Here is a 26,817-nt window from a genome sequence, read left to right on the forward strand (position 1 = left end):
CCCACCTCTGCGGCATCAGGAACCCATTTATTGCCTGAAGGACATAGCCTGGAGTTGGCTGATGTACCAGTACACACCCGGGCTTCACAATCCGCCCCAAAATCAACAAAATTGTATACATTTTTAAAAAAAAAATTTAAATTTACAACTTTGTGTAAGCACAAGCGCATATCCAACATTTCAGAAGACTCTATAAGGCAGGACGGTGGACCACCCAAAGACTTTCTTCTCAAAAATAATGAACCACACAATTGCTGAATTTTTTTTTAAAAAATTGAAATTCCTAGACCCAGGCCCCACCTCAGCTGCATCAGTAACCCATAGATTGCCTGAAAGACACAGCCTGGAGTTGGCTGATGCACGAGTACACACCCGGGCTTCATAATCCACCCCAAAAAAACGCCAATTTTTTTGAAATTGTCTGACAAAATACCTTTTTGTTAAAACAAGCGCATATATAGCAGTTCAGAAGACTCTATAATGTAGGACAGTGGACCACCCAAAGACATTCTTCTATAATATAATAAACCACACAATATGTTCTAATTTTTTTAAATAATTGAAATTCCAAGACCAAGGCCCCACCTCTGCTGCATCAGTAACCCATATATTGCCTAACAGACACAGACTGGAGTTGACTGATGCACGAGTACACACTACACACCCGTCACCCGGGCTTCACAATCCATCCCAAAAAAATGCAAATTTTTTACGAAATTGTCTGACAAAATACCTTTTTGTTAAAACAAGCGCATATACAGCAGTTCAGAAGACTCTATAATGCAGGATGGTGGACCACCCAAAGGCATTCTTCTCAAAAGTAATAAACCACACAATGTTTGAAATTTAGTTAAAAAAATTATTACATGTGTGTAAGCGCATCTGTCTCCAAAAAATCAGATGACAAAAGGATTCTAATCGCCAAAAATGATTAAGCAGAGTTAATCCCTCTCGATCTATTTTATTTTTTTTTCCATTAAAAAATCACACGCAACAAGCGTTCCGTTGTGTAACGGTTAGCATTCTGCAAAATTCAATTTTATTACTGATAAAATTACCAGTAAATTTAACAATAACACTACCCAAGAGTGTTTAATTACCCCATACATTGCACCAGGAGCAGTCAGGAGTAGGCCTCAGCAGTACCCAAGAGGCTTTAATAACCCCTTACCTTGCCCGATCAATTGCGAGATCGAGCAATAACAGGTGTGTTATGGCCTCAGATGTCCTGGGCCGCACTAGCGCTCCACTGATCGGATTAGCGTGTCTCTATCTTTCAAGGACAGGTGCGTGTTGCACGCTGAAGCCAGTTCGTGATAGGGATCTGTGATTGCAATTATTTAATCTTAAAACGAGGAATTACCAGTAAGTGAGGGTCATAAGCTGGCGTTTATTAAGTCCCTGCCCTTTGTACACACCGCCCGTCGCTATAAGCGATTGGATTAGTTAGTGAGTTGGTTAGTGAGGTCCTCAGATCGGCCCAGGCGGGGTAGGAGAAGGCCCTGGCAGAGCGCCGAGAATTTAACGATCATTGTTGAAATTTGCATTAAGCATGTATTTAGCTACTGCTAAACATCCAAAAATTTAAGGCCAATGGCCAGAGGCAACAGGGAGGCAAGTAGTTCCTGAAAGACACAGAATGGGTCTGGAGCATGCATTTGCAGTACCCAAGAGGTTTTCATAACCCCTTACATTTAAAGATCAATGTTTACATTTGCATTAAATGTACTGTAATGTAATGTACTGCTAAACTTCAAAAAATTATAGGCCCAAGGCCAGAAGCTTCAGTTTTCCCCATATTAGGAGCATAGTTGTCCCCCAGATTAGGCAGCATAGATGTCCCCCAGATTAGGACCATAGTTGTCCCCCAGAGTAGGCAGCATAGATGTCACCCAGATTAGGAGCATACTTGTCCCCCAGAGTAGGCAGCATAGATGTCACCCAGATTAGGCAGCATAGATGTCCCCCAGATTAGGAGCATACTTGTCTCCTAGAGTAGGCAGCATAGATGTCACCCAGATTAGGAGCATACTTGTCCCCCAGATTAGGCAGCATAGTTGTCCCCCAGATTAGGCAGCATAGATGTCACACGCATTAGGCAGCATAGATGTCACCCAGATTAGGCAGCATAGATGTCCCGCAGAGTAGGCAGCATAGATGTCCCCCAGATTAGGAGCATACTTGTCCCCCAGATTAGGCAGCATAGATGTCACCCAGATTAGGCAGCATAGATGTCCCCCAGATTAGGAACATACTTGTCCCCCAGAGTAGGCAGCATAGATGTCACTCAGATTAGGCAGCATAGATGTGCCCCAGATTAGGAGCATACTTGTCCCCCAGATTAGGCAGCATAGATGTCCCCCAGATTAGGCAGCATAGTTGTCCCCCAATAAGCGAGGGGCCGGTCAGAGCCAATCAAAGGGCCGTATGTGTCAAGCGGGGCGTACAATCCCCAGGTCTGCCCCCAGAGGGTTTCATAACCAACCACAATAGAGAAAATTTAGGGTAGTAGTCAATCTACTCAGACCCATCTGTCATTGGTGGCTGGAAATCCTGGCTGATCCATCCCTGATTCATCTTGACAAACGTCAGTCTCTCCACATTTTTAGTGGACTGACAAGTTCGCCTTGGGGTGACTATGGCCCCGGCCGCACTAAACACCCGCTCTGATGGCACACTACTGGCCGGGCAGGACAGCTTTTCCAGGGCAAACTCCGCTAGTTGCGGCCATAAATCGAGTTTGGCTGCCCAGAAGTCCAGCGGATCTTCAACGGTTGTTGGCAGGGTCATGTCGAGGTAAGCCACCACCTGCTGGTTCAGGTCCTGCTCCATGTCCACCTGCTGCTGATGAGTAGCTTCACTATGCGGCTGAAGGAAGCTACTCATCAGCGACTGTAGACTCAGGCTGCTGCTGATTGAGCCGGTACTGCTCCTGCCACCCCTCCCCTCCCCAGCAGCCGTGGCAGTGGAAGGTGAGCGCAGAGGGCCCCCCGAGTCAGACCTGCGAGTGGATGGACCAAGTAAAAAAGGCCCCCATTCTGGGCCGGTAGTGAGGGTCTAATAAGGTGGAGATCCAGAAGTCATCGCGCTGACAAATTTTGACAATTCGGGGGTCACTACACAAGCAACTCAGCATGCATCGTGCCATTTTTGACAGTGACTCACTGGGACTACCTGCCTCCATTTCCACTGCATACTGCCACGGTGTGTCTGGGTCCTCTGTCTCGCCTCCCTCGTAATAACCCTCCAGCTCCTCTGGCTGCTCCTGCTCCTCCTCTCCTGTCCAATGACCAGAAACACCGGCCATCTCATCCACCGTAAACTGTGCTCCGCTCTGCCCCTCATCATCCTCCTCCAGTTCATCCCCCACAGGACTCATGTAGCCTTCTGATGTAGGCGCAACATCTCCATTGCCGTGACCAGCCATGTTTTAAATAATTTTTTGGAGTAAATGCAGGAGTGGAATTACGTAGTTCATGGCGTAATTCGAGCGACTAACAAAAAATGTGGCTTCCTCAAAGGGCCTCAGCAAACGACAGGTGTCACGTATGAGCTGCCACTCGTTGACATTGAAGTTACACAGGGGAGTACTCCTATCTGCTTGTATCATCAAAAAATCTGTGATGGCTTTTCTTTGTTCGTATAGTCTGTCCAACATATGAAGGGTGGAATTCCAATGTGTGGCAACATCAAAAATGAGAGTATGTTGTGGGATACCGTTCTGACGCTGCAGCTCAAGCAAAGTGTGCTTGGCGGTGTACGAGTGGCTGAAGTGCATGCACAGTTTCCTTGCCATTGTCAGGACGTCTTGCAAATGGGGTGAAGACTTGATGAACTTCTTGACAACCAGATTTAACACGTGTGCCATGCAGGGCGAATGGTTCACACTTCCTTGTCGCAGCGCGGCCACAATGTTCTTCCCATTGTCGGTCACCATGGTTCCCATTTCCAGATTTCGTGGAGTAAGCCATACTCGGATTTCTTCCCTAATGAACTTCAGCAGTTCCTCCCCTGTGTGACTCCGTTCGCCAAGGCAAACCATGTGAAGGATGGCTTGACACCGCTGTGCCCTACACACGTGGTACGATGAAGGGCCACCGAGATTTGGATGTGCAGTGGAGGCCGAGGACACGGGGGAGGAGGAGGAGGCGCACACTGTAAAAGGACCAACTGCCTGGGAGCGAGAGCGTGGAGGAGGAAGCGGTGTGACCTGTCCAAGTTGCTGTTGTGGCTGTGCAGGAACAACATTTCCCCAGTGGGCCGTAAAAGACATACTGTATTGTCCCTGCCCGTAGTTACAGCTCCACACGTCGGCGCTGCCGTGCACTTTTGAACACACTGACAGGCTCAAGGACTGGCCCACCTTCTCTTGTACAAACTTATGCAGGGCTGGTACTGCCTTCTTCGCAAAGAAATGACGGCTTGGGACTCTGAACCTCGGCTCGGCACGCAGTTTTGTAACTTTTGGGGGTTTCCGTTTCTACGCAGTGCATATTTCGGCAAAAATTACACCTTATAATTATTCTGTAGGTCCATACGGTTAAAATGATATCCTACTTATATAGGTTTGATTTTGTCGCACTTCTGGAAAAAATCATAACTACATGCAGGAAATTTATACGTTTAAAAATGTCCTCTTCTGACCCCTATAACTTTTTTTATTTTTCCACGTACAGGGTGGTATGAGGACTCAGTTTTTGCGCCGTGATCTGAGGTTTTTATCGGTATGATTTTTGTTTTGATCAGACTTTTTATTCACTTTCTATTCATTTTTTAATGGTATAAAAAGTGACCAAAAATGCGCTTTTTTTTACTTTGGAATTTTTTTGCGCGTACGCCATTGACCGTGTGGTTTAATTAATGATATATTTTTATAGTTCGGACATTTACGCACGCAGCGATACCACATATGTTTATTTTATTTTTTTTTACACAGTTTTTTTTTTTTTTATGGGAAAAGGGGGGTGATTCAAACTTTTGTTAGGGAAGGGGTTAAATGACCTTTATTAACACTTTTTTTTAACTTTTTTTTGCAGTGTTATAGGTCCCATAGGGACCTATAACACTGCACACACTGATCTTTTACACAGATCACAGGCGTGTATTAACACGCCTGTGATCAGTGTTATCGGCACTTGACTGCTCCTGCCTGGATCTCAGGCACGGAGCAGTCATTGGCCGATCGGACACCGAGGAGGCAGGTAGGAGCCCTCCCGGTGTCCTGTCAGCTGTTCGGGACGCCGCGATTTCACCGCGGCGGTCCCGAACAGCCCGACTGAGCAGCCGGGTCACTTCCACTTTAGAAGCGGTGGTCAGCTTTGACCGCCACTTCTAAAGGGTTAATAACGCACATCGCCGCGATCGGCGATGTGTGGTATTAGCCGCGGGTCCCGGCCGTTGATGAGCGCCGGGACCGACGCGATATGATGCGGGATCGTGGCGCAATCCCGCTTAAAATCGCGGGAGCCGGCGCAGGACGTAAATATACGTCCTGCGTCGTTAAGGGGTTAATACACCGGCAGGTGTATAATGCGTGGTATGACACTTAATTTAGCACAGAGACAGAAAAAAGGTGATATATGGTACGCTATTTGCTTGTATGTAGGCCCTTTGGAATGATAAGGTCACTGTTAAGCGTATTTTTACTCAGGAAAAAAAATTTTCTTTAATACACCGGCAGGTGTATAACGTGTGGTATAACACTTAATTTAGCACAGAGACAGAAAAAAAGGTAGTATATGGTACGCTATTTGCTTGTATTTAGGCCCTTTGCAATGATAAGGCCACTGTTAAGCGTATTTGTACTCAGGAAAAACGTTTTTCTTTAATACACCGGCAGGTATATAACGTGTGGTATAACACTTAATTTAGCACAGAGACAGAAAAAAAGGTGGTATATGGTACGCTATTTGCTTGTATGTAGGCCCTTTGCAATGATAAGGCCACTGAAAAAGCGTATTTTTACTCAGGGAAAACTTTTTTTTCTTTAATACTCCGGCAGGTGTATAACGTGTGGTATAACACTTAATTTAGCACAGAGACAGAAAAAAAGGTAGTATATAGTACGCTATTTGCTTGTATTTAGGCCCTTTGCAATGATAAGGCCACTGTTAAGCGTATTTGTACTCAGGAAAAAAAAAAAGTTCTTTAATACACCGGCAGGTGTATAACGTGTGGTATAACACTGAATTTAGCACAGAGACAGAAAAAAAGGTGGTATATGGTACGCTATTTGCTTGAATTTAGGCCCTTTGCAATGATAAGGCCACTCTTAAGCGTATTTTTACGCAGGAAAACTTTTTTTTCTTTAATACACCGGCAGGTGTATAACTTGTGGTATAACACTGAATTTAGCATAGAGACAGAAAAAAAGGTAGTATATGGTACGCTATTTGCTTGTATTTAGGCCCTTTGCAATGATAAGGCCACTGTTAAGCGTATTTGTACTCAGGAAAAAAAAAATTCTTTAATACACCGGCAGGTGTATAACGTGTGGTATAACACTGAATTTAGCACAGAGACAGAGTAACAGGTGAAAAATGGTAAAAAGACACTAAAGTCCACACTAATATGACTTATTTCTGAACAGCAGCAGGACCCAACAGTGCAGCACCACCAAAAAAAAATAATCCAGGGATTAAACCCTAAATTTCACTCTGTCACACAATTCTGAGCAGCAGAAGATTTGTGGTGCAAAAAAAAAACTCAATAGAGCTGAAAAATGAGGAGATAAGATGCTTCAGAAAGTTCAGGCAGCTTGGAGATCTGTATGAGGCAGCTGACTGCCCCTCTCTGCTGCAATGCTCAATAACGTGAATAGGAGGTTTAGCAATCAATGATCCTTCTCAGTGTAACAGCACAGCACTCTGCACTCCTGCCTTTCCCTAATGCTGATGTGACTAGCAGTTGCCGTGTAACGCTGTGGTATGAGCTATTCACACACACACACACAGTCCCGTCCTCGCCATCTGAGTGCATAGATGAAATGAAGAGAGGCAAGATGGCCGCCGATTATATAGGGGCTGTGACATCACAGGGGTCAGTGAACACTGATAGGCTGCATCTCACAAGTGGTTCAGGGTCAGCCCGCCTACCTTCATTCCCGCCCTCCCATAATCCCCTGCCCCATGTACTCACATGTGGATCCGCCATCTTAGCTCTACAATAGCCTGGAAAGCTGTAAAATTTAGTTTAATGAAGCGATTCGTGCGATAGAATCGCGGCGATATTCGTATTTGTTGCAAATCGAATTTTTCATGAAATTCGTAACGAATTCGGGTTTGTTAAGTTCGATTCGCTCATCTCTACATGCCACCTCCAGACTCTGTCATTGTGCTTCCATGTGACATGTGACTCCTTGTTAGATTTGGTCCTTTGTACCCACACGCCGGGGCCTGGGACACTAAAACTTGGGAGTTGAAAGTTACATTTCAAAACCCTCAATTTAAATGTCAAAATCTTAAATTTAAATTTCAAAATCATACATTTCAATGGTCTCCTCAGGCCTCTGCCAACTCCAGGCTGTGTCATTCAGCCAATATATGGTTTACTGATGCTGCTGGGCCTGGGTCTAAGAATAAAAACTTTTGTTATGGTAGCACCAGCTACCCAAAATCTTCAGTTTAAATTTCAAACTTTGTCTTTTTTTCTTAGGGATTGTGAAGCCCTGGGGTCTCCTCATGCTTCAGACAACTCCAGGCTGTGTCATTCAGCCAATATATGGTTTACTGATGCTGCTGTTCCTGGGTATGGGAATAAAAAATGTGTTATGGTAGCACTAGCTACCCATAATCTTCGGTTTAAATTTCAGAATTCATCTTTTAATCTTAGGGATTGTGAAGGCCTAGTGTCTACTCATGCTGCTGCTAACTCCTGGCTGTGCCATTCAGATACTATATCATCTTTTCATGCTTCAGCCAACTCCAGGCTGTGTCATTCAGGCAATATATGGTTTACTGATGCTACTGGGCCTGGGTCTGGGAATAAAAATGTTCTTAGGGTAGCACTAGCTACCCAAAATCTTCAGTTTAAAACTCAGAATAATTTTATAATCTTAGGGATTGTGAAGGCCTAGTGTCTACTCATGCTGCTGCCAACTCCTGGCTGTGCCATTCAGATACTATATGGTCTTCTCATGCTTCAGCCAACTCCAGGCTGTGTCATTCAGGCAATATATGGTTCACTGATGCTGCTGTGCCTGGGTCGGGGAATAAAAATTTTGTTATGGTAGCACTAGCTACCCATAATCTTCGGTTTAAATTTCAGAATTCATCTTTCAATCTTAGGGATTGTGAAGGCCTAGTGTCTACTCATGCTGCTGCTAACTCCTGGCTGTGCCATTCAGATACTATATCATCTTCTCATGCTTCAGCCAACTCCAGGCTGTGTCATTCAGGCAATATATGGTTTACTGATGCTACTGGGCCTGGGTCTGGGAATAAAAATGTTGTTAGGGTAGCACTAGCTACCCAAAATCTTCAGTTTAAATTTCAGAATTAATTTTATAATCTTAGGGATTGTGAAGGCCTAGTGTCTACTCATGCTGCTGCCAACTCCTGGCTGTGCCATTCAGCCACTATATGGTCTCCTCATGCTGCCAACACCTCCACGCTGTGCCATTCAGCCACTATGTGGTCTCCTCATGCTGCCAACACCTCCACGCTGTGTCATTCAGCCACTATATGGTCTCCTCATACTGATGCCACCTCCAGGCTCTGTCATTGTGCCGCTCTGCGGCAGTGATTCTAAAAGCGATGCATGTAATCTGCATGTCATTCAGAATAACAGTATTATTTCACTACCCCAGCACACTCATATGCATGTTAGGACACAGTAAAGTGTTCAATACCCCTATTGAGGCTCTCTGTAGACCAGAAGTAGCCGTTTTTAATATAGATTCGCTGCGAATAACTTTGGACGGAATCAAATTTTTTGGGAAAATTCGGTGAATCGGCTAAATCAAATTTTTCTAAAGTTCGCTCATCTCTACTGCCCATCTAAAGAAATGACAGTTTATTCTTCAGATTCCTGCCCTTACTTACTAAACTGGTGCCAATATATTGATGACATCTTTGCAATCTGGAGCAATGAAAGTGCATGGACAGGATTAGTGTTGAGCGGCATAGGCCATATTCGAATTTGCGATATATTGAGAATATATGGACGAATATTCGTTATATATTCGCTAAATTCGCATATTCGTAATATTCGCGTTTTATTTTCGCATAAGCGAAAATTAGCATATGCAAAAGTTCGCATATGCGAAAATCTGCATATTTCAAAATTTGCATATGCGAAAATTAGCATAAGCAAAAATGCGCATATGCGAAAATTAGTACGCCAGTCTCACACAGTAGTATTAGAGCCTTCTTTACACCACACAAGCTGGAAGCAGAGAGGGTTGATCACTGTGATGTGTACTGTGAAAAAAAAAACGAATATTCGTAATTGCGAATATATAGTGCTATATTTGCGAATATTCGCGAATTCGCGAATATGGGATATTCGCGAATAAAATTTGCATTGCGAATATTCGCGAGCAATGCTAGACAGGATCCTGACTTACAATTTACCATTACATCATTGTTTTACAAACTACAGTTTCTGGATGTTCTTGTTTTAAAATCTAATACAGTCTTGAACAAATGTACAAAATATTTTCCAATGTGTCTTTCCAGATTCTATATTAGCTGGACATAATTATTTAGTTCACTCTACATCAAGATCCAAATTATTACAAACCAAGAACAGGTCTACAAAACAACGCATACCATTATGAACTACATTTTCCATTCTAAGTCCAAAAACCTTTATCAGATTATCAGGAAGAACTGGTAGATAAAAAAATCAATGCCACAGTCTAGTAAAGAATGATATGAAATCAACACAAGGAAGAATGCAGACATTTCAGTAAAATTTTTTAATGTTTTTGGTTTACTAAATTTCTGCAATTGCAATGCCATAAAAGAGGTTATCTCATTACCCATCCATCAGTTAGGAGGAAGAAGATCTGTATCAAGGCCCTGTACATCTGCAAATCCAAATATTTTATATACATATGTATGGACTACTACTGTATACGTAGGGGTGACAACGACAGAGTGCAGAAAAAGTCCACCACTGGTTATGGCCAATCTGAACTTCCGTCCCAAAAAACTTTCTTAAGTTCCAACATAACAAGGCAATTAAGATTCCATATAATTGGCCATGTTTAAACACATGGGAGAGGTAGAGATAGGGACAAGATAATGCAACAAAACAATTGAGTCTCTTCTACAAAATATGTAATCCAAACAAGACAAACAGACCGCACACTATTATAGAGAGCACACCAATAATTTATAAGAATTCCATAATTTTATTAAGTACAAAAAAGGAAAAAAGGCACATATAAATTTAATGCATATACAAAATAGTGAACAAAGCTCTAAAACCAATTAAAAAGGCTCATTGGGAGCCACAACACAGTCCTAGCCAGGGGCCATGAACCCCCTAAGCTAGTAAACCACCGTCCTGAAATGTAAAGTAAACATATGACATATACCATCCGTGTCACAATGAATAAACAGCACTATGTGCAGGTAGGAAGGTATGATGCAATAGTATAGTCTAGCAGAATGAATTCATAAATACCGATTGAATATATGCACAAATAGAAAACCCTGACCATACAAACATCCTACCAGTGTATACAACCTGTGTGTAGACATGTAGAGGTGACCGGCATGGAAAAGATCAGACAAATAGAACAGGACGGTGCCACGGAGCCCCACGCGTTCCGTCGCTACTCGGCGACTTCCTCAGGGGTACTGTGTCACAAGCTAGTCCAACCTAATATAGCACTACTAATCAACAAATCAATAAATCAATACCTTAGAGTAGCGCCATGGTCTGGCGTACACTTCCGGTGACAAGATGCATGTAGTCCAATCTGAGGCATAGAACGCAGCACATGACCAGTGGAACGCCCCAGCAGTCATGATGCGCGTCATTTCACTGGCCATGAAGATGCTGCAACCAGTTAGCGCATGCGCCACAGTGAGGCAGATCCAGGCGCACGGTCTGCGTCCAGATCAGCCACACTGCAGCACAGCACACATCGTAAGTCCCGGCCACGATCCATAACGCATGCTCAAACAAAATACACATTAGTAATGTCTATCCATTGCGCATGCTCAGACAAAATGCACAGTGATACATGTCTATTTAGCTGCAGTATATGAATATATATCCCAATGGTATACGCATGCGCAATTAATGATAATCACAACTTCATTCATTCATGGCATCGCTAAGCGCTTTTATTATGACTTGCTTTGCGCTCTATTCAATATCTTTTTAGTAGTTGTATGTAAACAGACCTTATTGTATAATATATTAAATTAACAGTAACGACGCATAAAAATAGTAATGTGATCCCTCTCCCATCTGCAAGGAAAAAAAATGCCTTTCTCTAGTTGTTGCATGAACTGGTACAAAAATATCACAAATACAATAATATTTGTCTCAATCTTGAAGCAGATTGAAAAGGGAGTCCGTTATCACTCCCTGCTATCCGACTCCCAGCATCAAGTCTCCAGAATCAGCTGAACCAAAAGGTCAGTATCTATAAACAAAAGTCCATATCCAAAAGAGAGGAAAAGAAATGAGTGGTGCCAAATATTTCCAAATAAAGGGAGAGGGGGGTCATTTGGTATAGATGTACCACATAATGTAAGTCCATAAGTTCCACAAGTAGGGTCCATCAGCTCCCAGTTCAGAAACAGTCCCCTGTCAATCAGTCAGCTACCAAAATGTAGTTCATCGACTCCACATCATCTTCATGGCCAGTGAAGTGACGCGCATCATGACTGATGGTGCGTTCCACTGGTCATGTGCTGCGTTCCATGCCTCACATTGGACTACATGCATCTTGTCACCGGAAGTGTACGCCGGACCATGGCGCTACTCTATGGAGGTGATCCCCTCGCATCTGCAAGGTATTGATTTATTGATTTGTTGATTAGTAGTGTTATATTAGGTTGGACTAGCTTGTGACACAGTACCCCTGAGGAAGTCGCCGAGTAGCGACGGAACGCGTGGAGCTCCGTGGCACCGTCCTGTTCTATTTGTCTGATCTTTTCCATGCCGGTCACCTCTACATGTCTACACACTGGTTGTATACACTGGTAGGATGTTTGTATGGTCAGGGTTTTCTATTTGTGCATATATTCAGTCGGTATTTATGAATTCATTCTGCTAGACTATACTATTGCATCATACCTTCCTACCTGCACATAGTGCTGTTTATTCATTGTGACACGGATGGTATATGTCATATGTTTACTTTACATTTCAGGACGGTGGTTTACTAGCTTAGGGGGTTCATGGCCCCTGGCTAGGACTGTGTTGTGGCTCCCAATGAGCCTTTTTAATTGGTTTTAGAGCTTTGTTCACTATTTTGTATATGCATTAAATTTATATGTGCCTTTTTTCCTTTTTTGTACTTAATAAAATTATGGAATTCTTATAAATTATTGGTGTGCTCTCTATAATAGTGTGCGGTCTGTTTGTCTTGTTTGGATTACATTGTATTTTTGCATACTTGTAGAGCACCCATGTCATGTATTGGATAGATTGAGCCCCCCACCACCCATTGTCTTCTACAAAATATGTGTTCCCCATTGTTTACAATGTATTTTTTGTCAGTGAGTGCTTTCGCATAGTTCTGCTAAGAAGGTAATGTATAAACTAGGGGTCCTCAACTGGTGGATGGCAGTCTAAACCTAGACCGTGGCCCGTGGTCCTTGCCCAGCAGCTTAGCGATTTCTCCTTATGATGCAGCAGTGTGGTTGGCGCTACCTGCAAATTTTGCTCTATCCAGACCTGAATAGAGGCCGGAGCAGGATTGGGGCAGATGAGTGTTCCCAGGGCACATGTTGTCCAACTTGTAGGGGCTGTGTGCGTCAAAGCCCCATTATTGAGTAAAGTGCAGGCACCATCCTTAAGTAGTGGACGCAATGCTAGGAGTGGCTAAACCACACTGATCGGCGCAGTTTTTAAACCAATCCCAGCTGCAAGCAGTTAAATTGTTCATAGCCATTTGTAGCTAAAACCGCTGAAAACAGAATGGTGACAAATACTGTAACAGAGAATGATAGTTGCCATTCATTTCAATGGCCAGAACAGAGTTATCTGGGGACTACATTCAGGAAGTATGCATTATTTTAAACAGACTCACAAGCGAGGACTTCGTTATCCAGCCTCCCTAAGCCAGTGCAAACTTTAAGAATTGAGTCACTAGGTGACTCACTTCGGTCCACTGAAATGAAAGGCATCCATTCTCACGGAAGTGCAGAGGAGAAGGAGGAGCATTGCTTGTCTCTCTTCCTCCCTGTCGCTGATGCGGCCCCCGTGCCTCCCTGCAGGAAAGATGTGGGAAGCCTAGGGAGGGGAGTGTAAAGAAATATATACATATTAAAGACATTTTTTTTTGCTCCCAAGCAAGGTGCAACTCTAGGCCATAAGTGCTTAGTGACAAATATGGCCCTGCCAACCTGTGGCTCTCTGTGCAATATGGGTGGGCCATTTATATGGATACACCTTAATAAAATGGGAATGGTTGGTGATATTAACTTCCTGTTTGTGGCACATTAGTATATGTGAGGGGGGAAACTTTTCAAGATGGGTGGTGACCATGGCGGCCATTTTGAAGTCGGACATTTTGAATCCAACTTTTGTTTTTTCAATAGGAAGAGGGTCATGTGACACATGAAACTTATACGCAATTTCACAAGAAAAACAATGATGTGCTTGGTTTTAATGTAACTTTATTCTTTCATGAATTATTTACAAGTTTCTGACCACTTATAAAATGTGTTCAGTGTGCTGCCCATTGTGTTGGATTGTCAATGCAACCCTCTTCTCCCACTCTTCACACACTGATAGCAACACCGCAGGAGAAATGCTAGCACAGGCTTCCAGTATCCTTAGTTTCAGGTGCTGCACATCTCGTATCTTCACAGAATAGACAATTGCCTTCAGATGACCCCAAAGATAAAAGTCTAAGGGGGTCAGATCGGGAGACCTTGGGGGCCATTCAACTGGCCCACGACGACCAATCCACTTGATGTGTTTCCCTCTTTATGCACTGAAGCTGGCATGTTCCCTTAGTTTTTCGAGCAAGATGGTGCACCACCACATTATGGGTGTCAGGTCCGAGCATTCCTAGATGAACAGTTTCCTGGAAAGTGGATTGGTCATTGTGGGCCAATTGAATGGCCCCCAAGGTCTCCCGATCTGACCCCCTTAGACATTTATCTTTGGGGTCATCTGAAGGCAATTGTCTATGCTGTGAAGATACGAGATGTGCAGCACCTGAAACTACGGATACTGGAATCTAGCATTTCTCCTGCGGTGTTGCTATCAGTGTGTGAAGAGTGGAAGAAGAGGGTTGCATTGACAATCCAACACAATGGGCATTGAACACATTTTATAAGTGGTCAAAAACTTGTAAATAACTCATTAAAGAATAAAGTTACGTTAAAACCAAGCACATTATTGTTTTTCTTGTGAAATTCCCAATAAGTTTGATGTATCACATGACCCTCTTCCTATTGAAAAACAAAAGTTGGATTCAAAATGGCTGACTTCAAAATGGCGATCGGAGGCACTGGGGGAGCAGCGATAGGTAAGTCCAGGATAACCCCTTAAGCTTATTTACTAAAACTTAGAAGAAGATCACTAGAGCAGCCATGGAGCTCTAGCTGCCATCTTGACTCATCGGACCCTGCGATTGCACCACTGGTGGTCCAAGGAGTCTCTCAAAGCTCCCCTATGCTTCAGATGCTATGATAGGTATTGATAATGGCAACTGAAGGGCTAATGGCTTGCATCAGCGTTATGGCTGATATCTGCCATTAGTGGCTACCAATGATACTTAGGATATACATGTACATGCAGGGGCGGACTGACCGGCCAGTCGGCAGGGCCCGCCGCTGCCGCTACTGAGCATCTGGGACACTCGTCCCATAACCCCAGCAGACACTCTGCCTTCTCCTGTATGCACAGTTTATTAGGGAGCATAGTGGCACAGTTCATTGGCGGAGCAGTGGACCAGTTCATTAGAGGAGCAGTGGCACAGTTTATTAGGGAGCATAGTGGCACAGTTCATTGGAGGAGCAGTGGCACAGTTCATTAGAGGAGCAGTGGCACAGTTTATTAGGGAGCATAGTGGCACAGTTCATTGGAGGAGTAGTGGCACAGTTCATTAGAGGAGCAGTGGCACAGTTTATTAGGGAGCATAGTGGCACAGTTCATTAGAGGAGCAGTGGCACAGTTCATTAGAGAAGCAGTGGCACAGTTCATTAGAGGAGCAGTGGACCAGTTCATTAGGTAGCATAGTGGCACAGTTCATTGGAGGAGCAATGGCACAGTTTATTAGAGGAGCAGTGGCACAGTTTATTAGGGAGCATAGTGGAACAGTTCATTAGAGGAGCAGTGGCACATTTCATTAGAGGAGAAGTGGAACAGTTCATTAGAGGAGCAGCGGCACAGTTTATTAGAGGAGCAGTGGCAAAGTTCATCAGAGGAGCACTGGCACAGTTTATTAGGGAGCATAGTTGCACAGTTCATTAGAGGAGCAGTGGCACAATTCATTAGATGAGAATTGGCACAGTTCATTAGTGGAGCAATGGCACAGTTCATAAGAGGAGCAGTGGCATAGTTCATTAGAGAAGAAGTGGCACCGTTCATTAGACGAGCAGTGGCACAGTTCATAAGAGGAGCAGTGGCACAGTTCATTAGAGGAGCACAGTTTATTAGGGAGCATAGTTGCACATTTCATTAGAGAAGCAGTGGCACAATTCATTACAGGAGAAGTGGCACAGTTCATTAATGGAGCGATGGCACAGTTCAAAAGAGGAGCAGTGGCATAATTCATTAGAGAAGAAGTGGCACAGTTCATTAGTGGAGCAGTGGCACAGTTCATAAGAGGAGCAGTGGCACAGTTCATTAGAGGAGCAGTAGCACAGTTTATTAGGGAGCATAGTTGCACATTTCATTAGAGAAGCAGTGGCACAGTTTATTAGTGGAGCAGTGGCACATTTCATTAGAGGAGCAGTGGCACATTTCATTAGAGGAGCCGTAGCAGAGTTCATAAGAAGAGCAGTGGCGTAGTTCATTAGAGGAGAAGTGGCACAGTTCATTAGTGGAGCAGTGGCACAGTTCATAAGAGGAGCCATGGCATAGTTCATTAGAGGAGAAGTGGCACAGTTCATTAGAGGAGCAGAGGCACAGTTCAGAAGAGGAGCAGTGGCACAGTTCAGAAGAGGAGCAGTAGCACAGTTCATTAGGGAGCATAGTTGCACATTTCATTAGAGGAGTAGTGGCACAGTTCATTAGAGGAGAAGTGGCACAGTTCATTAGAGGAGCAGCGGCAGAGTTCATAAGAGGAGCAGTGGCACAGTTCATTAGAGGAGCAGTGGACCAGTTCATTAGGGAGCATAGTGGCACAGTTCATTAGAGGAGCAGTGGCACAGTTTATTAGAGGAGCAGTGGCACAGTTTATTAGGGAGCATAGTGGAACAGTTCATTAGAGGAGCAGCGGCACAGTTTATTAGAGGAGCAGTGGCACAGTTCATTAGAGGAGCAGTGGCACAGTTCATAAGAGGAGCCGTAGCACAGTTTATTAGAGGAGCAGTAGCACAGTTTATTAGGGAGCATGGTTGCACATTTCATTAGAGGAGCAGTGGCACAATTCATTAGAGGAGAAGTGGCACAGGTCATTAGTGGAGCAATGGCACAGTTCATAAGAGGAGCAGTGGCATAGTTCATTAGAGGAGAGGTGGCACAGTTCATAAGAGGAGCAGTGGCACATTTCATAAGAGGAACAGTGGCACAGTTCATTAGAGGAGAGGAGCAGTAGCAAAGTTTATTAGGGAGCATAGTTGCAAATTTCATTAGAGAAGCAGTGGCACAGTTCATTAGTGGAGCAGAGGCACATTTCATTAGAGGAGCAGTGGCAGATTTCATTAGAGGAGCAGTGGCACAATTCATAAGGGAGCAGTGGCACATTTTATTATGGAGCATAGTTGCACATTTCATTAGAGAAGCAGTGGCACAGTTCATTAGTGGAGCAGTGGCACATTTCATTAGAGGAGCAGTGGCACATTTCATTAGAAGAGCAGTGGCACAGTTCATTAGAGGAGCCGTAGCACAGTTCATAAGAGGAGCAGTGGCATAGTTCATTAGAGGAGAAGTGGCACAGTTCATTAGAGGAGCAGTGGCACAGTTCATAAGAGGAGCCGTGGCATAGTTCATTAGAGGAGAAGTGGCACAGTTCATTAGAGGAGCAGAGGCACAGTTCATTAGAGGAGCAGTGGCAAAGTTCATTAGAGGAGCACTGGCACAGTTTATTAGGGAGCATAGTTGCACAGTTCATTAGAGGAGAATTGGCACAGTTCATTAGTGGAGCAGTGGCACAGTTCATTAGAGGGGCAGTAGCACAGTTTATTAGGGAGCATAGTTGCACATTTCATTAGAGGAGCAGTGGCACAATTAATTAGAGGAGAAGTGGCACAGTTCATTAGTGGAGTGATGGCACAGATCATAAGTGCAGCAGTGGCATAGTTCATTAGAGAAGAAGTGGCACAGTTCATTAGAGGAGCAGTGGCACAGTTCATAAGAGGATCAGTGACACAGTTCATTAGAGGAGCAGTAGCACAGTTTATTAGGGAGCATAGTTGCACATTTCATTAGAGAAGCAGTGGCACAGTTTATTAGTGGAGCAGTGGCACATTTCATTAGAGGAGCAGTGGCACATTTCATTAGAGGAGCAGTGGCACAGTTCATTAGAGGAGCCGTAGCACAGTTAACAAGAGGAGCAGTTGCATAGTTCATTAGAGGAGAAGCCGCACAGTTCATTAGAGGAGCAGTGGAACAGTTCATAAGAGGAGCAGTGGCACAGTTCATTTTAGGAGCAGTAGCACAGTTCATTAGATGAGTAGTGGCACAGTTTATTAGAGGAGAAGTGGCACAGTTCATTAGAGGAGCAGCGGCACAGTTCATTAGAGGAGCAGTGGCAAATTTTATTAGGGAGCATAGTTGCACAGTTCATTAGAGAAGCAGTGGAACAGTTTATTAGAGGAGCAGTGGCACAGTTCATTAGAGGAGCATTGGAACAGTTTATTAGAGAAGCAGTGGCACAGTTTATTGGGGAGCATAGTTGCACAGTTCATTAGAGGAGAAGTGGCACAGTACTTTAGAGAAGCAGTGGCACAGTATATAAGAGGAGCAGTGGCACAGTTCATTAGAGGAGCAGTGGCACAGTTCATGAGAGGAGCAGTTGTACATTTCATTAGAGGAGAGGTGGAACAGTTCATTAGAGGAGCAGTGGAACAGTTCATTAGAGGAGCAGTGACACAGTTCATTAGAGGAGCAGTGGAACATTTCATTAGAGTATCAGTGGCACTGTTCATTAGAGGAGCAGTGGCACCGTTTATTAGGGAGCATAGTTGCACAGTTCATTAGAGGAGCAGTGGCACAGTTCATGAGAGGAGCAGTGGTACATTTCATTAGAGGAGCAGTGGCACATTTCATGAGAGGAGCAGTGGCACAGTTCATAAGAGGAGCAGTGGCACAGTTCATTTGAGGAGCAGTAGCACAGTTTACTAGGGAGCATAGTTGCACATTTCATTAGAGGAGCAGTGGCACAATTCATTAGAAGAGAAGTGGCACAGTTCATTAGTGGAGCAATGGCACAGTTCATAAAAGGAGCAGTGGCATAGTTCATTAGAGGAGAAGTGGCACAGTTCATTAGAGGAGCAGTGGCACAGTTCATAAGAGGAGCAGTGGCACAGTTCATTAGAGGAGCAGTAGCACCGTTTATTAGGGAGCATAGTTGCACATTTCATTAGAGAAGCAGTGACATAGTTCATTAGTAGAGCAGTGGCACATTTCATTAGAGGAGCAGTGGCACATTTCATTAGAGGAGCAGTGGCACAGATAATTAGAGGAGCAGTAGCACAATTTATTAGGGAGCATAGTTGCACATTTCATTAGAGAAGCAGTGGCACAGTTCATTAGTGGAGCAGTGGCACATTTCATTAGAGGAGCAGTGGCACATTTCATTAGAGGAGCAGGGGCACAGTTCATTAAAGGAGCCGTAGCACAGTTCATAAGAGGAGCAGTGGCATAGTTCATTAGAGGATAAGTGGCTCAGTTCCTTAGAGGAGCAGTGGCACAGTTCATAAGAGGAGCAGTGGCACAGTTCATTTTAGGACCAGCAGCACAGTTTATTAGGGAGCATAGTTGCACATTTCATTAGAGGAGTAGTGGCACAGTTCATTAGAGGAGAAGTGGCACAGTTCATTTTAGGAGCAGTAGCACAGTTCATTAGATGAGTAGTGGCACAGTTTATTAGAGGAGAAGTGGCACAGTTCATTAGAGGAGCAGCGGCACAGTTCATTAGAGGAGCAGTGGCAAATTTTATTAGGGAGCGTAGTTGCACAGTTCATTAGAGGAGCATTGGAACAGTTTATTAGAGAAGCAGTGGCACAGTTTATTGGGGAGCATACTTGCACAGTACATTAGAGGAGCAGTGGCACAGTATATAAGAGGAGCAGTGGCACAGTTCGTTAGAGGAGCAGTGGCACAGTTCATGAGAGGAGCAGTTGTACATTTCATTAGAGGAGAGGTGGAACAGTTCATTAGAGGAGCAGTGGAACAGTTCATTAGAGGAGCAGTGGCACAGTTCATCAGAGGAGCAGTGGAACATTTCATTAGAGGATCAGTGGCACTGTTCATTAGAGGAGCAGTGGCACCGTTTATTAGGGAGCATAGTTGGACAGTTCATTAGAGGAGCAGTGGCACAGTTCATGAGAGGAGCAGTGGTACATTTCATTAGAGGAGCAGTGGCACATTTCATGAGAGGAGCAGTGGCACAGTTCATAAGAGGAGCAGTGGCACAGTTCATTTGAGGAGCAGTAGCACAGTTTACCAGGGAGCATAGTTGCACATTTCATTAGAGGAGCAGTGGCACAATTCATTAGAAGAGAAGTGGCACAGTTCATTAGTGGAGCAATGGCACAGTTCATAAAAGGAGCAGTGGCATAGTTCATTAGAGGAGAAGTGGCACAGTTCATTAGAGGAGCAGTGGCACAGTTCATAAGAGGAGCAGTGGCACAGTTCATTAGAGGAGCAGTAGCACCGTTTATTAGGGAGCATAGTTGCACATTTCATTAGAGAAGCAGAGCAGTGACATAGTTCATTAGTAGAGCAGTGGCACATTTCATTAGAGGAGCAGTGGCACATTTCATTAGAGGAGCAGTGGCACAGATAATTAGAGGAGCAGTAGCACAATTTATTAGGGAGCATAGTTGCACATTTCATTAGAGAAGCAGTGGCACAGTTCATTAGTGGAGCAGTGGCACATTTCATTAGAGGAGCAGTGGCACATTTCATTAGAGGAGCAGGGGCACAGTTCATTAAAGGAGCCGCAGCACAGTTCATAAGAGGAGCAGTGGCATAGTTCATTAGAGGATAAGTGGCTCAGTTCCTTAGAGGAGCAGTGGCACAGTTCATAAGAGGAGCAGTGGCACAGTTCATTTTAGGACCAGTAGCACAGTTTATTAGGGAGCATAGTTGCACATTTCATTAGAGGAGTAGTGGCACAGTTCATTAGAGGAGAAGTGGCACAGTTCATTAGAGGAGCAGCGGCACAGTTCATAAGAGGAGCAGTGGAACAGTTTATTAGAGGAGCAGTGGCACAGTTTATTAGGGAGCATAGTTGCACAGTTCATTAGAGGAGAAGTGGTACAGTTCATTAGAGGAGCAATGGCACAGTATATAAGAGGAGCAGTGGCACAGTTCATTAGAGGAGCAGTGATACATGTCATTAGAGAAGCAGTGGCACATTTCATTAGAGGAGCAGTGGAACAGTTAATTAGAGGAGCAGTGGCACAGTTCATTAGAGGAGCAGTGGAACAGTTCATTAGAGGATCAGTGGCAAAGTTCATAAGAGGAGCAGAGGCACAGTTTATTAGGGAGCATAGTTGCACAGTTCATTAGAGGAGCAGTGGCACAATTCATTAGAGGAGAATTGGCGCAGTTCATTAGTGGAGCAATGGCACAGTTCATAAGAGGAGCAGTGGCATAGTTCATTAGAGGAGAAGTGGCACAGTTCATTAGAGGAGCAGTGCCACAGTTCATAAGAGGAGCAGTGGCACAGTATATTTTAGGAGCAGTAGCACAGTTTATTAGGGAGCATAGTTGCACATTTCATTAGAGGATTAATGGCACAGTTCATTAGAGGAGAAGTGGCACAGTTCATTAGAGGAGCAGCGGCACAGTTCATTAGAGGAGCAGTGGCACAGTTCATTAGAGGAGCAGTGGAACAGTTTATTAGAGGAGTAGTGGCACAGTTTATTAGGGAGCATAGTTGCACAGTTCATTAAGGAGAAGTGGCACAGTATATAAGAGTAGCAGTGGCACAGTTCATTAGAGGAGCAGTGGTACATTTCATTACAGGAGCAGTGGCACATTTCATTAGAGGAGCAGTGGCACAGTTCATTAGAGAATCAGTGGCACAGTTCATTACAGGAGCAGTGGAACAGTTCATTAGAGGAGCAGTGGCACAGTTCATTAGAGGAGCAGTGGAACAGTTCATTAGAGGATCAGTGGCACAGTTCATTAGAGGAGCAGTGACACAGTTTATTAGGGAGCATAGTTGCACAGTTCATTAGAGGAGCAGTGGTACAATTCATTAGAGAAGTGGCACAGTTCAAAAGAGGAGCAGTAGCACAGTTCATTAGGGAGCATAGTTGCACATTTCATTAGAGAAGCAGTGGCACAGTTCATCAGTGGAGCAGTGGCACATTTCATTGGAGGAACAGTGGCACATTTCATTAGAGGAGCAGTGGCACAGTTCATTAGAGGAGCAGTGGCATAGTTCATTAGAATAGAAGTGGCACAGTTCATTAGAGGAGCAGTGGCACAGTTCATAAGAAGAGCAGTGGCATAGTTCATTAGAGTAGAAGTGGCACAGTTCATAAGAGGAGCAGTGGCACAGTTCATTTTAGGAGCAGTAGCACAGTTCATTAGGGAGCATAGTTGCACATTTCATTAGAGGAGTAGTGGCACAGTTCATTAGAGGAGCAGCAGCACAGTTCATAAGGGAGCAGTGGCACATTTTATTAGGGAGCATAGTTGCACAGTTTATTAGAGGAGCAGTTGCACAGTTCATTAGAGGAGCAGTGGAACAGTTTATTAGAGGATCAGTGGCACAGTTTATTAGAGAGCCTAGTTGCACAGTTCATTAGAGGAGAAGTGGCACAGTTCATTAGAGGAGCAGTGGCACAGTACATAAGAGGAGCAGTGGTACAGTACATTAGAGGAGCAGTGGTACATTTAATTAGAGGAGCAGTGGCACATTTCATTAGAGGAGCAGTGAATCAGTTCATTAGAGGAGCAGTGGAACAGTTCATTAGAGGAGCAGTGGCGCAGTAAATTAGAGGAGTAGTGGTACATTTCATTAGAGGAGCAGTGGCACAGTTCATTAAAGGAGCAGTGGTACATTTCATTAGAGGAGCAGTGGCACAGTTCATTAAAGGAGCAGTGGCACAGTTCATTAAAGGAGCAGTGGTACATTTCATTAGAGGAGCAGTGGCGCAGTACATTAGAGGAGCAGTGGCACATTTCATTAGAGGAGCAGTGGCACAGTTCATTAGAAGAGCAGTGGCACAGTTCATTAGAGGAGCAGTAGCACAGTTTATTAGGGAGCATAGTTGCACATTTCATTAGAGGAGCAGTGGCACAATTCATTAGAGGAGAAGTGGCACAGTTCATTAGTGGAGCAATGGCACAGTAGTGGCACAGTTTATTAGGGAGCATAGTTGCACAGTTCATTAAGGAGCAGTGGCACAGTATATAAGAGTAGCAGTGGCACAGTTCATTAGAGGAGCAGTGGCACAGTTCATAAGAGGAGCAGTGGCATAGTTCATTAGAGGAGAAGTGGCACAGTTCATAAGAGGAGCAGTGGCACAGTTCATTTTAGGAGCAGTAGCACAGTTCATTAGGGAGCATAGTTGCACATTTCATTAGAGGAGTAGTGGCACAGTTCATTAGAGGAGCAGCGGCACAGTTCATAAGGGAGCAGTGGCACATTTTATTAGGGAGCATAGTTGCACAGTTTATTAGAGGAGCAGTTGCACAGTTCATTAGAGGAGCAGTGGAACAGTTTATTAGAGGATCAGTGGCACAGTTTATTAGAGAGCCTAGTTGCACAGTTCATTAGAGGAGCAGTGGCACAGTACATAAGAGGAGCAGTGGCACAGTACATAAGAGGAGCAGTGGCACAGTACATTAGAGGAGCAGTGGTACATTTAATTAGAGGAGCAGTGGTACATTTAATTAGAGGAGCAGTGGCACATTGCATTAGAGGAGCAGTGAATCAGTTCATTAGAGGAGCAGTGGTACAATTCATTAGAGAAGTGGCACAGTTCAAAAGAGGAGCAGTAGCACAGTTCATTAGGGAGCATAGTTGCACATTTCATTAGAGAAGCAGTGGCACAGTTCATCAGTGGAGCAGTGGCACATTTCATTGGAGGAACAGTGGCACATTTCATTGGAGGAGCAGTGGCACAGTTCATTAGAGGAGCAGTGGCACAGTTCATTAGAGGAGCAGTGGCACAGTTCATTAGAGGAGCAGTGGCACAGTTCATTAGAGGAGCAGTGGCACAGTTCATAAGAGGAGCAGTGGCATAGTTCATTAGAGGAGAAGTGGCACAGTTCATAAGAGGAGCAGTGGCACAGTTCATTTTAGGAGCAGTGGCACAGTTCATAAGAGGAGCAGTGGCATAGTTCATTAGAGGAGAAGTGGCACAGTTCATAAGAGGAGCAGTGGCACAGTTCATTTTAGGAGCAGTAGCACAGTTCATTAGGGAGCATAGTTGCACATTTCATTAGAGGAGTAGTGGCACAGTTCATTAGAGGAGCAGCGGCACAGTTCATAAGGGAGCAGTGGCACATTTTATTAGGGAGCATAGTTGCACAGTTTATTAGAGGAGCAGTTGCACAGTTCATTAGAGGAGCAGTGGAACAGTTTATTAGAGGATCAGTGGCACAGTTTATTAGAGAGCCTAGTTGCACAGTTCATTAGAGGAGCAGTGGCACAGTACATAAGAGGAGCAGTGGCACAGTACATAAGAGGAGCAGTGGCACAGTACATTAGAGGAGCAGTGGTACATTTAATTAGAGGAGCAGTGGTACATTTAATTAGAGGAGCAGTGGCACATTGCATTAGAGGAGCAGTGAATCAGTTCATTAGAGGAGCAGTGGTACAATTCATTAGAGAAGTGGCACAGTTCAAAAGAGGAGCAGTAGCACAGTTCATTAGGGAGCATAGTTGCACATTTCATTAGAGAAGCAGTGGCACAGTTCATCAGTGGAGCAGTGGCACATTTCATTGGAGGAACAGTGGCACATTTCATTGGAGGAGCAGTGGCACAGTTCATTAGAGGAGCAGTGGCACAGTTCATTAGAGGAGCAGTGGCACAGTTCATTAGAGGAGCAGTGGCACAGTTCATTAGAGGAGCAGTGGCACAGTTCATAAGAGGAGCAGTGGCATAGTTCATTAGAGGAGAAGTGGCACAGTTCATAAGAGGAGCAGTGGCACAGTTCATTTTAGGAGCTGTAGCACAGTTCATTATGGAGCATAGTTGCACATTTCATTAGAGGAGTAGTGGCACAGTTCATTAGAGGAGCAGCAGCACAGTTCATAAGGGAGCAGTGGCACATTTTATTAGGGAGCATAGTTGCACAGTTTATTAGAGGAGCAGTTGCACAGTTCATTAGAGGAGCAGTGGAACAGTTTATTAGAGAATCAGTGGCACAGTTTATTAGAGAGCCTAGTTGCACAGTTCATTAGAGGAGCAGTGGCACATTTCATTAGAGGAGCAGTGGCACAGTACATAAGAGGAGCAGTGGCACAGTACATTAGAGGAGCAGTGGTACATTTAATTAGAGGAGCAGTGGTACATTTAATTAGAGGAGCAGTGGCACATTGCATTAGAGGAGCAGTGAATCAGTTCATTAGAGGAGCAGTGGTACAATTCATTAGAGAAGTGGCACAGTTCAAAAGAGGAGCAGTAGCACAGTTCATTAGGGAGCATAGTTGCACATTTCATTAGAGAAGCAGTGGCACAGTTCATCAGTGGAGCAGTGGCACATTTCATTGGAGGAACAGTGGCACATTTCATTGGAGGAGCAGTGGCACAGTTCATTAGAGGAGCAGTGGCACAGTTCATTAGAGGAGCAGTGGCACAGTTCATTAGAGGAGCAGTGGCACAGTTCATTAGAGGAGCAGTGGCACAGTTCATAAGAGGAGCAGTGGCATAGTTCATTAGAGGAGAAGTGGCACAGTTCATAAGAGGAGCAGTGGCACAGTTCATTTTAGGAGCTGTAGCACAGTTCATTATGGAGCATAGTTGCACATTTCATTAGAGGAGTAGTGGCACAGTTCATTAGAGGAGCAGCAGCACAGTTCATAAGGGAGCAGTGGCACATTTTATTAGGGAGCATAGTTGCACAGTTTATTAGAGGAGCAGTTGCACAGTTCATTAGAGGAGCAGTGGAACAGTTTATTAGAGAATCAGTGGCACAGTTTATTAGAGAGCCTAGTTGCACAGTTCATTAGAGGAGCAGTGGCACATTTCATTAGAGGAGCAGTGAATCAGTTCATTAGAGGAGCAGTGGAACAGTTCATTAGAGGAGCAGTGGAACAGTTCATTAGAGGAGCAGTGGCGCAGTAAATTAGAGGAGTAGTGGTACATTTCATTAGAGGAGCAGTGGCACAGTTCATTAAAGGAGCAGTGGTACATTTCATTAGAGGAGCAGTGGCACAGTTCATTAAAGGAGCAGTGGTACATTTCATTAGAGGAGCAGTGGCGCAGTACATTAGAGGAGCAGTGGCACATTTCATTAGAGGAGCAGTGGCACAGTTTATTAGGGAGCATAGTTGCACATCTCATTAGAGGAGCAGTGGCACAATTCATTAGAGGAGAAGTGGCACAGTTCATTAGTGGAGCAATGGCACAGTTCATAAGAGGAGCAGTGGCATAGTTCATTAGAGGACCAGTAGCACAGTTTATTAGGTAGCATAGTTGCACATTTCATTAGAGGAGCAGTGGCACAGTTCATTAGAGGAGAACTGGCACAGTTCATTAGTGGAGCAGTGGCACATTTCATTAGAGGAGCAGTGGCACAGTTCATTAGAGGAGCAGTAGCACAGTTCATAAGAGGAGCAGTGGCATAGTTCATTAGAGGAGAAGTGGCACAGTTCATTAGAGGAGAAGTGGCACAGTTCATTAGAGGAGAAGTGGCACAGTTCATTAGAGGAGCAGTGGCACAATTCATAAGAGGAGCAGTGGCACAGTTCATTTGAGGAGCAGTGGCACAGTTCATAAAAGAAGCAGTGGCACAGTTCATTAGAGGAGAAGTGGCACAGTTCATTAGAGGAGAAGTAGCACAGTTTATTAGGGAGCATGGTTGCACATTTCATTAGAGGAGCAGTGGCACAGTTCATTAGAGGAGCAGTGGCACAGTTCATTAGAGGAGCAGAGGCAAAGTTCATTACAGGAGAAGTGGCACAGTTCTTTAGAGGAGCAGTGGCACAGTTCATTAGAGGAGCAGTGGCACAGTTCATTAGAGGAGCAGTGGCACAGTTCATTAGAGGAGCAGTGGCACAGTTCTTTATAGGAGCAGTGGCACAGTTCATAAGAGGAGTAGTAGCATAGTTCATTAGAGGAGAAGTGGCACAGTTCATTAGAGGAGCAGTGGCACAGT

This window comes from Hyla sarda, chromosome 2 (genome assembly GCF_029499605.1).
Source record: "Hyla sarda isolate aHylSar1 chromosome 2, aHylSar1.hap1, whole genome shotgun sequence".
Lineage (NCBI taxonomy): Eukaryota > Metazoa > Chordata > Amphibia > Anura > Hylidae > Hyla > Hyla sarda.